The sequence below is a fragment of the Wolffia australiana genome, chromosome 5 (assembly GCF_029677425.1).
Source record: "Wolffia australiana isolate 7733 chromosome 5, ASM2967742v1".
NCBI classification, from domain to species: Eukaryota; Viridiplantae; Streptophyta; class Magnoliopsida; order Alismatales; family Araceae; genus Wolffia; species Wolffia australiana.
Window position 1 is genome coordinate 22,110,454 of NC_135839.1, and position 17,013 is coordinate 22,127,466.

The following is a 17,013-nucleotide window of genomic DNA, read 5'->3' on the forward strand; positions in this document are numbered from 1 at the left end:
AAGAGGAGGTTAAGACGAGCAAATCCATAAAAAAACACCTCAATCGGACTTCACGTTCAAAAGTTATGAATAAATGAATTTCGACCAATCATAGCCATTGAATTGAAATTCATTCATTTATTATTTTTTTTCTTCACACACAATGACGTATTGATCTCCGATTGGATGGAAGAATTTGAATTTGTATTTTTGGGTTGCTTTCTTGAATGCCACGTACCCCTGGCAGAAATAAAAACAAGGAGAAAAAAATCTAGAAAACGTTAGTCGTACATTCAAACCCATTTAGCCGTGTATTTTGCAGAGTGTTTCCCAAAATATGCGACATCACCTCCCGTGCATGCGCATTGTATGCGTTGTGCGGGCGGTGAACTTACCACCCATTGGCCTATTCCTCAAGGACCTTCGGATTCTCATCCGATGGTTGAGATTCGGCCACGTAGGTCACCCGAAAACCCCTTGTCAATTTCCTTTTAGGTCCTTTCCAAAACATATATTTGCCACTTGACGCCGCCCAAAAGTAATTATGTATACACCCTTTTGCATTATCTCTCCTCTAATTTTTCATAAAAATAATTTAAAAATGCTGATTAATTGCATCACAGCCCTGCAGCTATTTAAATAATATATTTACGCCTGCACACACGACCGAGAGCTGTTTTTAAGGGCGTAATTGCAACATAATGTTAAGAAAACCCCTGGAAGTTTAGAAATTACTTTAAATTCATATTTCGTTATAAATATATCCTTTTCCTAGTTAAAAGTTCATTTCTTCCTCGAATAAATTCCCAAAAATTCCAATAAAATTTCAGAAATTTCTAAAAAACTCAATAATTCATACCCACATTTATAAACATCAAAATTAAAGTTTAAATCTGCCATTTTTCATTTAAACAGAATTATTTCAAGCTTAAATAAATTCCAGAAATTCATAAAATTAACATAAAATTAGGGGAAAATCATAAATCACTTGGAAACATTAATTACATGTAAATATATGATAACAACCTGATTTTAAACTATTTGAATGCATAAAATTGTGCTAATTGCTTGAAATGAAGACCAAATTTAGGGTGTTATCAGTTACCGTTCTAAGTTAGATCCCAAGCGAAGCTTCCCAGGCTCAGTGCTACCCTAGGGTCATTGACAAATTCAAAAATACATGTTTATACGTCGTTATTTTAAGGGTTTTCTGGAGTTAATCAATACAATTTACTTTTCCCTTAGTACTTAAGGGGTCGAATCCTTGGGAGGTGATAGGGAAATTTAATTTTGTGAGATTAGGGATTAGCACTCTCAATTTCACAGATATAAAAATTTTACTCAAGTGATAGAAGAGGCGTATAGATTGTAACTATCCTTCTAACTCTTTTAATTCAAATTTATCTCAATTAATCAGAGAATTAATTTCTAAAGTTTTCATTATAAATGAGAGTAATATTTATGATTAGTTAACAATTCTTGCCGAGAATTGCTAAATAAACCCCTGACTAGACTGATTCTGGCCAAGCATTCCTAGTTTATTTTACCCAAAACTTAATTCAATTTGAATTACGTTTATGGGGTATTTAGTGAATTGTGATTGATTGAGAATGTTTTATTAAATTCAAATTTATTTATGGGAACTGCTTTGTAAAATTTAATGGTTGTTCCCACGAACTAGGAATTATAAGAAATGTTTATGGCATTTTGCAGTTTTACCCCCAATTATCTTAGAGTTGCAAACGTGCCCCTAGCGCGCAAATCGTGCTATGATTTGTTGATTCGGAGTGCTCTAAGCTGTTACGGTGGTGGACAAATTGAGCTTAATTTGGCTGTAGAAATCGTGCTACAATTTTAGGTAAAACCTAATTTAACGGATTGAACTCAGAGTTTTCTTTTTTTTGTTTGAAATTGGAAGCTGACAAACACGATTTGCCAACTACATTATTTGAACTCAACTTGGGTTGAATTAAAGATCGAATTCAATTCTGAACTATCTAACTAACTCAATTGAAGCTTAATCGATTTGAAAACAAACTAAAATTTGGAATTAAGAGAATTAAAATTGGAATTTAAAACAAAACGAGGAACATGAATGAACTACGAAATTAGGAAAATTGAACACATAATCAATCGGAAAATGCATTCAAAACAAACCTAGAATTACCAGGAATTATCAGAGAGTCAATTTGAGAAAACCCTGAGCAACAGAAACCCAATTTTCCCATACATTTTGCTTCAATTTGGTGCAAAAATGCCACGACGGATCTGCAAAATTCTTCCCCCAATCGAACTCCAAATCCTGCCTCGTTGAATCTTGATTCTTCAGGGGAGCTAGGTGTTCTCTCCTTGAGCTTAAAATCAAGAATGTCAGCTTAATTTTTCGTTTTCCACTTTTATTGTTGCGGAATCGGAAGAACAAGTTCTTCCTATTCCATAATTTTTTTTTATTTTCTTCGCGTTGTATGCATGGCATACAATGCGAGGTGATTGGTTGGTATAGTGCCGTGTACAGCCTGTCTTTCGTTCGCATGCAGTGGCGTGCGTACGATTTGCACGGCCGAACCTCCACGCAGTGCTGTGCATGAGCTTAACTCGCTGGGTCGCACACAACGAGTTAAGCCGCACACAATTGTTCAGCGTGCGGCTGCGTGTGGTGTGCAATGCTCACAGCGCTGCGTACGTGCGTGTCGCACACCGAAGGCACCAAGCTGCACGCTGATTGGTCCGCGGTGGTCTCGTACGCCTTGCGCCATGTAACAACCCGGTGAGCACCAAAACTGGCCCAATAAGGGCCAGTTTAAATATAAAAAAACATTTTTAATTAAAAACATATGGAATAAATCATTGGAAATGTTTATTAATGCGAAAATACATTTTATTAATTTTTAAAATCCATTTTTATTGTTTAATTTCCTTTTATTAATAGAAATGGTCAATTAAACATTTAAGTTATTTTTGAATTCATTTTAAAACATTTAAAATGTATATATTGATTTAATTATTTATCAAACATATTATTTAACTTGAAATTTAAGGAAATACTTCTTTTAAACTAAAATCATGATAACATGCATTAAAAGTTAATGTTTTTTTAAGTATTAAAAGCCCAAAAATATGACGAAAGTAACAGTTTATCAGCTCTTATTTGCATGTTATCAGTCATCAATCCACCAGGAATATGCCATCGTTGTTCTGGTCAAAGGAAGATGATTGCCGCGTTTGTGAATCGTCTCAATGATTGAGCATGAACCATCAGGTTACGTTTGATTCCCCTTCTATTTTGCAATATTATTACATTTTCTAGTGTCGTCCTTGTTTGTTTAATCGCCTCAACAGAATTTATACAATGAATAGAGCTAGCCAGTATCGTCATGTTTGGACCTCCGTTCATTGGTATCAGATCAGTGTCGCTCTCAAAGATGGGCGTGGCCACGCATGGATGATGAACATCCCCTGCTTCGTTGGTCGTCGAGCCTATCACTCAGGTCATTAGGAACTTTCCCATGCGCTGATCCCCCGTGTTATCATCTGTGCTTGCATCGTAGTCAACTGGCTTTCGCAAACTTCTCGTTGAAATTTTTGACTCAAACGCATCATTTGCATCCGTATCCTCGATCATCCCCAGTGGTGTAAAATGCACCGAACAACCCAACGGTCATGTTACATCAGCTCACCTTTCCGAGCTTGCCACCTTTTGTCCTGGCCATTGTATCTTGTTTGTCACCCAAGGCATAAGGGACATGATGATTTGACATCATTATCACCTTCTCTCGCTTATAACCATTCTCTGTTTAGGGTTCCACAATGGTTGCAACTTAATGTTGTGCTCATTGAGGAACTTAACCCGACACCTTAAGGCACAAGCTTACAACAATGATGCACCACCTGTGTCTGCGTTCTTGAATACGCAGCACGCCAGCACGGGTGGCAGAGCGGTGCGACTGCCAACTATAGTAGAAGCAGCTGCTTTCAGTGCGGGTGCGACCGACAGGGTGGCATGGGCGCGAGTGGCAGGGCTTGGGCAGGCACGCGTGGGCAGCAGAACGGCGTGGGCGTGGGCGGTACTACACCACGGCCGGTGGCAGCAGAGATGACGGGCATCGCGGTGCATGGCACAGGGCATGGGCATGAGTGGGAGAGCAGCACGGGCGCAGGCAGCAGTGATGGAGCATGCCAGCCCACTCCATCAGAGACGTCTTTGGAGCCGCCATCATAATCATCGATGGCCTCGGCGGTTCACGTTCAGCTCGACTGGCCCACCAAGGCAGAGGTGAAACACCCGTGCTCAAATACCCTAAGTAAAGCACGTCCGCGTATCTGATCGTTCTAATTTTTGTCGGCACGTGCTTCTTATGTTCATTGTTTTACCGTGTTCATGTCTTTGTGATCGTCGTGTTTGTGTACATTATGTCATATTTGTGTTCATATCGTCGTGTATCGTACCATTTCTAGGCATCAAATATGTGTCACACATGTTTTGTTTTGTGTTAAAGGGGGGTCCCTTTGTATAAGAACCCCCGCCCCCCTGGTAATGTTGCTATCGTCGTCAGACAACTAACAACGCATCCGCGACGTGTGAGAAGAGTTGCACTACGCAGGCCAAGATGCTGTGCATTGACTTTGGTGCTTCCAGCCTCTGTGCCGGCCTCCTACACGTCGCTCGCATCGTTTGTCAGTTGTCGTGTGTTGTAGTGGCATTTGATAGTGTGCGACGACTGCTCCATTATCGCGGCCTCACCGCCGATTTGTCCCTCACGATGTTGTTGGTCAACCACGATGGTTCGACCCTCCATTGAGGCACCATGATGACACTTTCTAGACTCCCATGCTGCTTGTTGAACGCGTTGACTGCTCTACGATATGACGATCGCTCTAATCTTTTGGTTGTGAGTCGAGCCATGCAGACCACTCAACTGCTCGCCTAGTGGCCAATTGCGCTGGGCGGGTGTCGACCACACGCATCGTGAGTGCCTTCTAGTTGCCACACCCGCACTACGCCTGCACCATGCCCGCATTGTGCGTGACCCATGTTTCGCCACCATCCCGCTGGATGTCCTGCAACGTCTGCCACACTGCCAGCTCCAGCCAAGCTACCGCCCGTGCCTACGCCACCGCAACGGCCGAGCTGCTGCCATGCTTGTGCTCACACCACATCCACCAACGCCCACTGCCGTCGCACTCGATCACGCCTATGTCATCGCACTGTCGCTCGCGGCCACACCTGTGCATCATCTGTCCTGCTTGCAACTGTCACGACTGTGACACACCCGCACCACGATCACACTGCTCACAGCGTCACCGTTGCTTCACCCCATTATTGCCGCCATGCCACCCGCTGTTGTGCCCTGCGTTGTCGTAGCCGCGCTTTGCACTCCCTCATTCTTGCCTCCGATCTAACATCATCTCTTGCACCGCATCCTGCCGCCATTTGAGCAACCTCTAGCCATCTCTATCACTCCTCCACTGCACCTGGCTGTACCGGCTCGCATAGAAGAAGACACAGACGATGAGCGACACCACCGACGAGGTATGTCATTTCCCGCTGCTTGTCAGTTATTTTATCTCTTTTAGTATAACTTTGGCCGCACTCCACTGTGCTGTAGTTATATTAGGTGAGAGTTTATATCTTGAAAACTACGACTCGAGTGAATTATTGGATACGGATCAAGTTCGTTCATTATGTGTGAGCGCCAACAAAATTATTCCGCTTGACGCCATAGTCACCCTCAAAATTATCCCTAAAATTATTCTCTATATCCATAATTGATCTCGTGGATTCTCTTGGTTCTTTCTTGATGCTCCCCATAAATGATACCCTCAAGATTCTTGATCAATTTTCTCAATTTAAACATCTCATGGGATCAACATTCCCTACTAATGAGAGGTAAGGTATTGGTCATGTCCCTACATAATTTAAGCATTCCCATCATTGAACACGTAGGTCATTTACATCACCTCTCTTGAGTATGGGCCATGACTCACTAAGATATGCATGCAACTTGTCAAGTGACGTAAAGAATTGTTCTATTCTCTTAGAGTTTCAAGACAAAAGGTTACATGACCGTTGTGAGTCTAGTGCATAGAAATTAGGTTCATCCCTAACTGTATGAGTCATGTTTTGATCCCAATGATCATATGTGTGATCTTGTGTAGTGGATCCATTATACTCGCAAGGTATGCCATGACAGTGCTAGGGGTAGGAGTAATCGTCCCCATATGAATAATCACAACTCGTGTTATGGAAAGAATCCTCTCTAGAGTGTAAATCTGGTTGATAATTTGGAGGACAGCCATGAGGTGCTAGATGACGGCTATGATTGTCCTCGTAATAATTATAAGATGTGCAGTAGTCGGGGGTAGGGTTGTGTTGTTGGATATCGGAATACATGTACTGTGAGTGCGACATCCGATAATCATGTGCTGAATCATACCTATCCCATGGTGAGGATGGGTATTCATGTTCTGAATGAGGATGGTTCTGTAAATAATCCCCTTCCATGATGAATCATGAGAAGATAAGAACATATAGGCTTTCAATAAAGGGGAAAATAAATGGGCCTTAGGGAGGTCCATAAGGGGGGGTGATAGTCCGTTAAGGGGGGGAGACCCTTATATAATGGGCCCCCATTGCAACCAAACAAAACAAAACATGAAAAAGGGTAGGGGAGGGGCCCAAAATGACTAAGGACCCCCTTACAAAAATAGAATAAAAAACACGCACACAAACGATGGATGCAACGACAGACATATCACGACACGACGAAGACGATTAGACGAGACCAAAAATGTGAACACGACTAAAAGAACACGGTGAAAGAAACCAAAACGCAATTAAAAACAAGCATAATTCCACCTGGGATGTTCGAAGCCGGGTGTCTTCTTTGGCTCCTTGGCGTGTCAGTCGGGCGGAACGCTAACCAGCAGGTCATCGATGACGAGATGGACAACACTGATGTCATCTCCAAGGGAGCAAACCGGTGTGCTCCATCAGTTATATAGTTTATTTAGCTATTATATGATTTTTATATAGTTTGTATATTTATTTATAATCAATTTAGAGAATTAATGGGTAGATTTAGTCGAACATCCGAAAGGTGTTCGACCAACTGCCCGATAGGAGGTCAAAAACTGAAGAGAGTTATGTATTTTTTAATTAAGAGTAAGTTTTTTTCTGTATTTTATATTGAATTTATAATAAAATCGAAGATAAAAGGGTGTTTTTGTCACATGCTTGTGAGGTGATCGAGAGAATGTCTGAAAGAAGTTGGAATATGGGGACGAATATTGATGAATCAAATAGTAGGTGCTAAATGACATGCTCGAGTGAACTGTTTAATGAATATAAATATTAAATTTATTATTTAAACATAATTTAGCACTTAATTCATGAAGTTGGCCTAAATTAGTAATTGAGTATTTATAAGTATTCTTTTAGACTAACCCCACTTTACTCTATGAGTCAAGTGGAACGAACCTCACTTCTCTTTTAGAGTTTTTGACATTTTTAGGTTTAGGTCTCATTTGAGGATTATTGGGCTAAGGAAAAAAAGCTCAAGAAGGCCCAAAAAAATTCATAGCTCTAGGGGTGGCCTAGAGTTACAGCTTGCATGACTTTAATGAGCCTTTAATATCATTAAGGCCAAATCTTCAAAAAAGGGAAAGCCAAGTGAGCGACCATAGTGAGGAAAAATCAGAGGACTCAAAACTGATTGGAGGACACCTCTTCACTTGGATTGAGTCTGCAGAAAAGATCTGGACCATTCAAGGCTTTGGGAGATCCAAGGGTCATCATTTCTCTCTCTTCCCTATATAATCCCCTTACAATCCAATGTAATACTCACTCTTGTTTCAATCTAAATCCAAGATTTAGTGGCCTTTGTGCAATTGTTCTTGAGTCCCCTTACATTTAGTGAAGGTTGGAAAGAGTAGGGGCATTCCAGAGCAAGAGCTACTGGAGAAGTGGAAGAGTCTTTGATCGCCTTAGGCCTTGGCAGGAGTGACAAAGAGGTTCGATCACTATTTCTTTCTCTCATCCCTTTCTATTCACCTTTGTCTGCAGGTTAGTCTTAGAGCAGCTAGCCAACATCCATACGGTTCCAACGCCTCCACCATCTACACTGTTAAATTTATTTTATTTTATTTTTTTTTATTTTTAATTTGAACTAATTTCCTAAAAAACGTAAAAATACCCAAAAATCATATTTTGGCTAACATTCCCTTATAGCATTAATTTTCATCTAGACAAAATTTCTTAATTATAATTTTAGTAAATCTAGTTACTTTGGTTTATAGGTAATAACTTATAAGTATGATACAAACTTATGCAAACCTACCAAAAAAATATTTTTAAAGTAAAAAATTTGCTAACTATTACTTTGCTCTCTGAGGATCGACCCTTACTCTCTCTAGCTAGTAAGGTGTATAAATAGTTTTGTTTTAATTCAGATTACCTAGATGACTATAATTAGTGATTACTTAATCATTAATCCACCCCAAAATCTGAGTTATCAAATATATTTTTAAAATTTTATAAGATTGGTAAAATCAAACATATAATATATGAATAATATTCATTGAACACACAAGATATTGGATGAAATGTCCAAATGAAATCACGATACGAATTTTTGATCAGAAACTCCAGCAATATCTAGATTGAACTAAAAGTATTCAAACTAAGAAAAACTATAAAGGTTTTTCATCCATATGAAGCGAAAGAAAACCTACAACTCACCCTGAATTGAAGTACAGGGGTGGCGGCACCGATCGCCACCGCCTAGCTTCGGTATGAAGTTTCCCCCTTGCTTCTCTCCGGTGCTGGCACAAGTCTTCATCTTCTTCATCCTCCTCTGGAGTTCCAAGAACGTTCAGAGAGGTGTCATGCCTCTCCTCCTGCTCTTGTCGCTACCGAAAGGGATCTCCACTGCCTGTAGACTATGGTTAAAAAATGCATCATTCGGGGCCTTCGGGTCCCCTTTAATGGCCTGGGATGGACCTCCAAGGCCATCCAATGGAGGGGGATGGCCCTAGGGGTCCTCCTAGGCCCTTGGATCACCCATCGGTCCCCTCTCACTGGCCCAAAATGGCCTCTAGCTGACGGCGTCGATGGCTAGGGGCGAGGGTGGACCAAAACGCCTCTGGTCGTTGGATAGCCTTCATTTGAATCCAACAGCTGCGATTGAATCGCGCCATGGACCCCGATTTAGAAGGTGTACTCATCTGCCATGACAGTAAGCCCCGTTAGTCACCCCGTCAGTGCTTCGTCTGCATTTTGTCTGCATTGCTCTCTCTGATTCGCCCCCAATTTGGGTCCCGCATCCACATCATTATCGCCAACCAAAAAGAAGCCCTGAAATATATATAAAAGATATTAAATAGGGCGAGATAGATCTCACTGCCCAAACTTCTCTAGGAAGATTGGATGGCTGAGATCATATCCTGTTACTTAAAGAAAGCTCAAAAAGACACAGGCTTCATGTCGGGTCGGCTCAAAGCCCGGTCTTAATTATCTTTCTATTTTCTTTAGATCGTGGCCCGTTGGGCTGCGATTACATTCTTTCCCATCGATGGCCGGACACGCTGCGAGGGTAAAAGAAAGTGGGATTCTCAATCCCATATGAAAGATATTTAAAAGACAACATGCTATATAAATGTCGAAATATACTCTACAATTGAAGTCAAACCAATACCTCTTGAGCGTGCATCTTATCTTCTCTATGGGCGTGTCTGTGGGCATGTAAACCCCTTGTGGCTGGCTGGGCGTGTGCCTGCCGAGGACATCTCTTGCCGGTTGTGGGCTGGCTTGAGCCCTGCGCTCGCTGGCATGTGGCTGCCTTGAGCTCTATGCACCTGGTTGGCTCCTTAGCCATCCCAAAAATATTTAATTTTTTTTATTTTCTTCTTCATTTCATTTATTTTTTCTATTTCTTTCTTGTATTTACTTTATCCAACTTTGTTTACTTCCATACAATAGCATAGACACATACTAAATAGAGCATTATAAAATTAAAAAAGGTCTTAAATGTATATTTTTATTAAGAAATATTTAAATTGTATAACATGCATTAAAAATGAGCTTAAAATGAAATTTTTTACCATTTGCTCTATTTAGTGCATGAAATGTAATCTTTCATAAAATTGAGGAAATTACGCATGAAATGATCCAAAAATGACTTCAAAATATGTATAATTACATGACATATTTTGGGTCTATCAGGTGGGGAACGGGTGTCGTGGTCGTACGAATTTCCACGATCAGGATGCACCCAACACGTCCATCGAGCTCTTCATACTCATTCATGAACTCGTGGTCCACGCGATAATCATCGTTGGGCGGCTGTCCCACCTCTTCCACTAGATCCTGATCGACATCTCCAACATCGATCAAGAGGGCTGACGTAGGGCATTATCTAGCTCGGTGCCCTTTCCCTTGGCACTTGAAGCATGTGATATGTGCTTGGTTTACGGTCATGCTATGGGCCATTGTGTTGGTAGTGATGACCGTCGTTGTGTAGGTAGTGATGGCCCGAGCTAGTGGGGCAGAGCCCACTGAACTCTCCGGGGTGTTCGCTTGGCCTCTGATGATTTGAGAGGTCTGTGCAGGTGTGGATGGAGTAGGTGAAGCTATGGTAGCTCGAGATGCAGCTTAAGTAGAGCTGACTACGGCCTCCTTGCTTGGATACCCATGTGCTCCACTAGGTGATAGGGCTCATCAACCTCGGCAGGGTTACACTAAAGCACCTCATTGTGCAAGGGGGGTCAAAGCCTGTGGGCAAATAGGCCAATGATGATTCGTGGGTCCTCCACGAACTGGCAACGCACCCAACATTCTTCGAAGGCCTCGGCATATTCCATCACTGACTATAGACCTTACCTCGGGTCAAGCCAGGATAGGAATAGTGACATATGGTACTGTCGGGGCATGTACTTACTCCTAAGCTTCTGCATCATCTCAGTCCATGTCGTAATGGGCTGTCCTTGACGTTCAACATCAATTCGCTTTTTCTCCTAAAATATCTTGGTTTGTCCGCCAATCTCATCTCAGCATATTCGATGCACACTTCGTCATCCATGAGGTACCAATGAAAGTAGGAGTTCATGCTCGACTCTCAGTCGATGAAATCTTTTGATTTCCATGACCCTTCGAAGATGGTGACGTTTGCTCGTACGCTCTTCTAGATCTGAGCTCGATGCTCCTCTTGGGGGTGCTTGTGGGCATATGGGCACCGCTTGGGCTCCAAGTATCCTCTATAATGTGGTATGGTGTGTCATCGCGGTGGGGTCAGGTAGTGTCATGGTCATCCCAATCTCAGGGTTGACGCGCATAATGCACATAGATATCGGGTATCATGCATGGTGGATGATGAGGAATCTCATCGAGTTCTTCATATCGGCAGTCGTGGGGCCAGATATGGTTGTCTTGGCAGGCTGGCGATTCAGCCTTGAACCCACGGTCCTAATGATTTTGGGTGTCTAGTCGCTCGCTCCCAAAAATGACCATTGTGAATAGTATTATACCAGGCTGTCAATTAGGTTGATTCACATCACGGTTGTGTAAATGGTCCTTAGAATTGAGACACCAAAGACATCTTGTGGATGGACGGTTGTACTTTGACTATGGCCAATGAGTCTCTAATCATGGGTTTCTAAACAGTTTTATTTTGTGTGCATCAAGAAGTCCACAAAGACGATTGAGTAGTCAAGATGGGATCGTCCACCCTCAGGATAAGAGGTGACAGCTCAAGGAAGGCAATGTGATGAAGTCCTTTCCAAGGCCTAGAAATATTGGGAAAAGTGTTCTCCGATGATTTCCGAATGCATTAGTGCTAACTCAGATGACCAATTAGGTTTTGACAGTTGACCATACCCTAAGTCATCCAAGGAGTGTCAAGTGGATAAGGGACTATACATACATGGTAACCGATGACAAACATGTTCCATGAAGTGAGTCGATACACACTCCTATGTATCTTCTAGAACACGAGGTGTAGCTTGGCACCCCATGTGTTGGAGACTCAACCTATCGATTGGGTTAAACTGATCCAACATTAATTAATCTATATGATGATGTAGTTAATTAATTTGGAATGCCAATAAAGGTTATTGGACCGCTGGAGTCATTAACTAGACTAATACATGAGCCTAGAGGATCACACGCAAATGGTCTTTTGCACATCGGAAGATACACTTAAGTTTTGGGGATTTTTATGAAAGATACTTATTGAGTACAAATAGGGGAAGGCCCTGACGCAATTCACCCTGGCCAGAATTTTTCAGGGCCTTCCCCTTCTCCTCTCTCCCCACACCCCCTCTCCATTCGTGATGCGATTAGATTGGCGTAACGACAAGGATGGAGGTAGAACCGGGTTGTCAAGAGGAGGAGATCCAACATACCGAGGATCACGTGGATACATTTAGAGGCTGCACATTTGAGTTGCTCGACTCTTCTCGCTTAGGGATCCAAGAAATTCATTTTGTGAGTTTATCAATGTCGTTATGATTCTGTTACATGTCTTCCGCTGTGTGGAATCCTCGTCTTCACCCATGTCAAGGCCTCTAGAACCTCACAAGGCTCACCCACAAGATCTTTCCCATGTGGTCGGCGACTATTTATCGTCGGCTCCTCGATGTCACTAGGGGATGAAGCTCCTAATGACTACGGGGTGCTACGACTAGGTCATGCGCGTCCACAAGGGGATTGGGTCTGCCCGCATGGTAGGGTTGATCCAGTGGCACCATGGTCATTGGGAGGTGGTGAGGTGCCTCCTACAAAGGTCGGGGAATGAGGGTTTTAAAGGCGTCAAGGGCTGCCTCTCTTTGATGGTGATGAGCCTTCTCATCACAAGGAGATCGGTTCTCCCTAGGGCATCCTCTTGACATATCCTGTCTCGATAGCCATGGCCAGTAACCTCTAGGTACCTAGATGGGTTTTTGAAAACGGATAAATTCAGATAAGATGAGTTGAGGGTACAAAAGCGAGCTGTGGGCGAGCACGTCGATATCTGATATCAAGTTGATGTCAAACATCATCGGAGACATTATTAGATGGATGAATTACCTACGGGAATGTAACTACGTGATGCGATGTCCTAGGTGGAAGTACGTGTAGGCCTCAACTCGTGGGGTTTTGCCAAGCTCCAAGCTATGGGGAGTGTCTGGTGATGATGCCGGTGACCTCCTAATCCTCACCTGATTGATGATGGAAACTACAGTGCCAAGCCGACTAAGTTCGTTGGTGCTTACACATAACGAACGGCCTAGGCCCATTCCTAAGAAATCACTCAAATAGATTCTCTCGCTGTGGGGTTTTCTCTCACCTATTCTAACCCGAGCGCGGTGGAGTGCAACTGAGAGAAATTCTAAAGTAGTTAAATTAACTGATGAGCAAGGGGATCAGTGTACCTTGAGGGCCTGGCATCCTGATGTCGTCGTATACTTCAATGCAATACACGAGGTGGGCAAACTCCATGGAGGCATGCTGGAAGCTAGCACATCGTTGCATCGACCGGCAGCAAAGATGCAACGTAGGAGACAAACGTTGGAGAGAGGAGACAGGGAGACGGAGCGAAGGCTCGTTGGTAGCACGACACATGCTGTGATGCGACATGATGTAGAGCAATAGAGCAACGGGCATGCAGGTGTAGGCGGTAGAACGGCGCAAGCACGGGCGGCAAGCACGCGTCGGCATGGGAGGGTGAGCGGTGAGGCTGCTGATAAGTGACAGTGGTAGTTACGGGTAGTGCGGGCGCGAGCGGTAGGGCTCACAACGGGCACGCGTGGGTGGCACAACGGCGTGGGCATGGGCGACTAGACTCGCGGTAGGTGCGGGCGGCAGTGCGGCGTGGCCAGCGGCAACGGTAGTGGCAGCGGCAGCTGCAGGCGATGTAGAGCATGACACGGGGGAGGGTGTGAGAGACAGAGCGATGTGGGCATGGGCACAGGTGGCAGGCCTCCCGACGGGCATGCATGGGCGCAAGCGACCGATAGGGGCGCATGGGCGTAGGCGACCGAACAACACATGCATACGGTGGGCACGTAAACGCTGGCAGCAGGCACGACGGCAAGCACCAGGGGCCTCGATGGCAGGGCGTCGTGGGGTGCGTGGTGGGCGGCACTAGCAGCGGAGTGGTGTCGACATTATGGCACATGCAGCATGGGCGTCAACGGTGGACAGGTGATGGTCGATCTATGTGGCTCGGGTGCACGGGGTGCACGTGCGAACGCGTGCAGTTCAGCACGGGTGGTGCGCATTGGGCGGTGGTGCGGAGGATGGCTGCGCAAGTGTTGGCGGCATTAGGGCAACCGATAATGGTGGCGAGCGGGCGCGGCGGCAACGTTGGCGCCAGTAAACTTCAGCTCTCCACCTTCCCTTCTTTCTTCTCTCCCCTTATCCTTCTTCTTCCTTGTTCTTCTTCTTTAAGAGACCAAGATCCAGAAAAATACTTAACTTCAAAATCAGGTCTAAGGGTTTAGGGCACCCATCATGCCCTTATATAGGGGCGATGATGGGTGCTTACAAAGGGGTCCAACATGGAGGCCCTTATAACATGGGTCCCCTTTAAAACAAAACAAAGTTTTAAAACAAAATAAACAACTACATAACACACTTATTAACAACATGAAAATGATAGGACACGTGAACACGGTAAACACGGCGAACATAACAAGCACGTGGTGAAGAAGATCAAAACATTCGAATACTCAGACGTGCATTACCCGAGGTATTTGAACCACAGATGTTTTTCACCTTCGCCTTGGGATGCCGGTCAGGTTGGACACGAACCAGGGGGGTTTCTGATGAGAACGATGGTGGCTTCGATGACGTCTCTGATGGAGTGGGACAGCTCACTCCATCAACATGTCAATACATACAATGCCTAGTATCTACTATTTACAGCTTGGACTACTAGGGCATCTAGTCTCATTCACTTCCCTAGCTTTCATCTCTCAATGTTAGTGTTGTCCCAGTAGAGGGCTTTCACCATTGGTGTTACTTTGAATCTCCACACATTTCACTGCTCCACCAAAAATTCCTCTACCCCGACCATACTCTAGCTTTGTCATTTCCTTTGAGCCCCAGTATTGGCCAACAGGCTTGAAAATCCACCTACAAATGCTTTACACCCAATCATTCCATATAATTCTCAGTTCCTCTGTCTTAGGATGACAGCTGACACTTAGGTTGCCAATGCATATTCCTCATATACCATCATTGCCACATCTCCAAGAAAAGAAGTTTAGGTTCCGGTAGGCCTTCTACCTCCACACGACATTCCTCTGTCATTTGTTCACCCATTGTGGAAAATTTCTCCACTACTATCTCCCGTCGGAGTGTGAGCATTGTCTCACTCATAGCGTCTCAAGATGATATAAATCAGCATGTTCTTGTTCAGCCGTAGATCAAAACATTTAAAAAGGAACTATAGCTACATATATTTCCAATTTCCATTTAAGAGTTTTATGAATTTTCAATCCCTTTTTGAAATCTCAAATAAAATGAAATGGACAAGCTCTTTTATTAGGAACACACAAAATATTCTTCATTGCGAAGAAATTACAATGGTAAGCCCACCATCAAATTATCTAATTCATTTATGAATTTAATAGTAATGAATACATATCCCTATTGGGATAGAATTAAAAATTTTATCATCTTGCCTATTAGGGAAAAATAGAATTCAGTTGATAGAATGACTCATTTAAATCAACACGCGGGGCCAACTGCATTGCATTGCTAAAATCCATGTTATGCATTTTAAACAAGTTGATCTCCTTGGTTCTCTTCATGGTACAACCCTCTGTGGAGCCCCCTCTATCTACTGTGATGTAACATGAAGAGCCCGGGGATGGGTCGGCTAGTGTTACAACACAGATGAAACAGCGAATGGGTATGTAAGTAGTACGATGAATGTAGAATCGTTGGAAAGTCAATGAGAAATACGTGTCGACTGCTGACTTGGGGTAACGATCTATTAAGAATCAGAGAGGACTAATCCCGATCAGAATCCCAATAACCCGACGGATCAACTAGACATCTTTTGAAGTGGGGGACAACGCAAGTGTCTGACGGCGTCTAGTGAACTAATTCGTTATCTCAAGAAACTTCCTACATCTCGACAAATAAGTGGCTATTCCTAAGAATCGATAGTAATCCTTGGCAGAGAAACACGTAGAAGTAACAATACTGTGATGATAAAGGGCAAGGATAGAACATGGAAGGCACGTCCGTGGCCAAAGATCGCTGCGTAGCGGCGATAGGAGTTGGCGTTTGGGCGCGACACAAACATGGAAGGCACGGCTCGCGCTCGAACAAGAGCGGCCGTGCGCGGCCGAGGGCTGCTGCGCGCAGCGTGCGTGGGGGAGAGCGAGGTTGCACGCAGTCGCTAAACGCGCAGGTGTGCGTAAACTCTCGCGCGAATGAGGCAGACGCGCGCGGTTTGCGGGTGCACTTGGAAGATGCCGGGAGTGTACACGCTCGCGACGTGCGTCGGCGCTAGGCGCACAAGAACGGTGCGATTCGCCGAGGCGCGCAAGAACGACGCGCGAGTGGGCGTGCAGGCGAAGGGGCGATTATGACTCAATCAAGAACGACTGGTGGGGGGGGGGGGGCGCGCGATCTTAGAGGCAAGAAGAGTGCAAGTAGGCCTTGAGTGGAGCGTTCTTGAATTCTCTTAAAGAAACTCCAAGAAATTCTACGATGAACACGAAGCGGCTGGTGGCGGCGATGTCGTATGGGCCATAATTTACGGGAAAATTATGTAGTAAATGGAAGAGGAAAAGTTAAGGATACATATTGAGCTATACGGAAAGCTGTATTTGCTGAAAGTCGTATGCACAGTTTGGAGGGATATCTTTCACGATATGGCGTAAAAAAGCAAACATTATTGATTCATTTTTAGCCCTTGCAAAAACGTGATTTTCCAAATTAGAAGATGATTAAATTTCATTTTATGGCTACTTTTTCTTCTGATGATCGATTCGACCTCTGATAAAAAGATAAGCATTGGTTCTATTTTATTTCTTCAACAAGTT

The 17,013-nt window shown here is 43.8% G+C and overlaps 1 pseudogene; it reads right to left on the reverse strand.

Annotated features, from left to right (window-relative positions):
- Positions 1-14,815: 14,815 nt before the first annotated feature.
- Positions 14,816-15,108, reverse strand: LOC144703998 (18S ribosomal RNA; annotated as a pseudogene).
- Between the last annotated feature and the right edge of the window lie 1,905 nt (positions 15,109-17,013).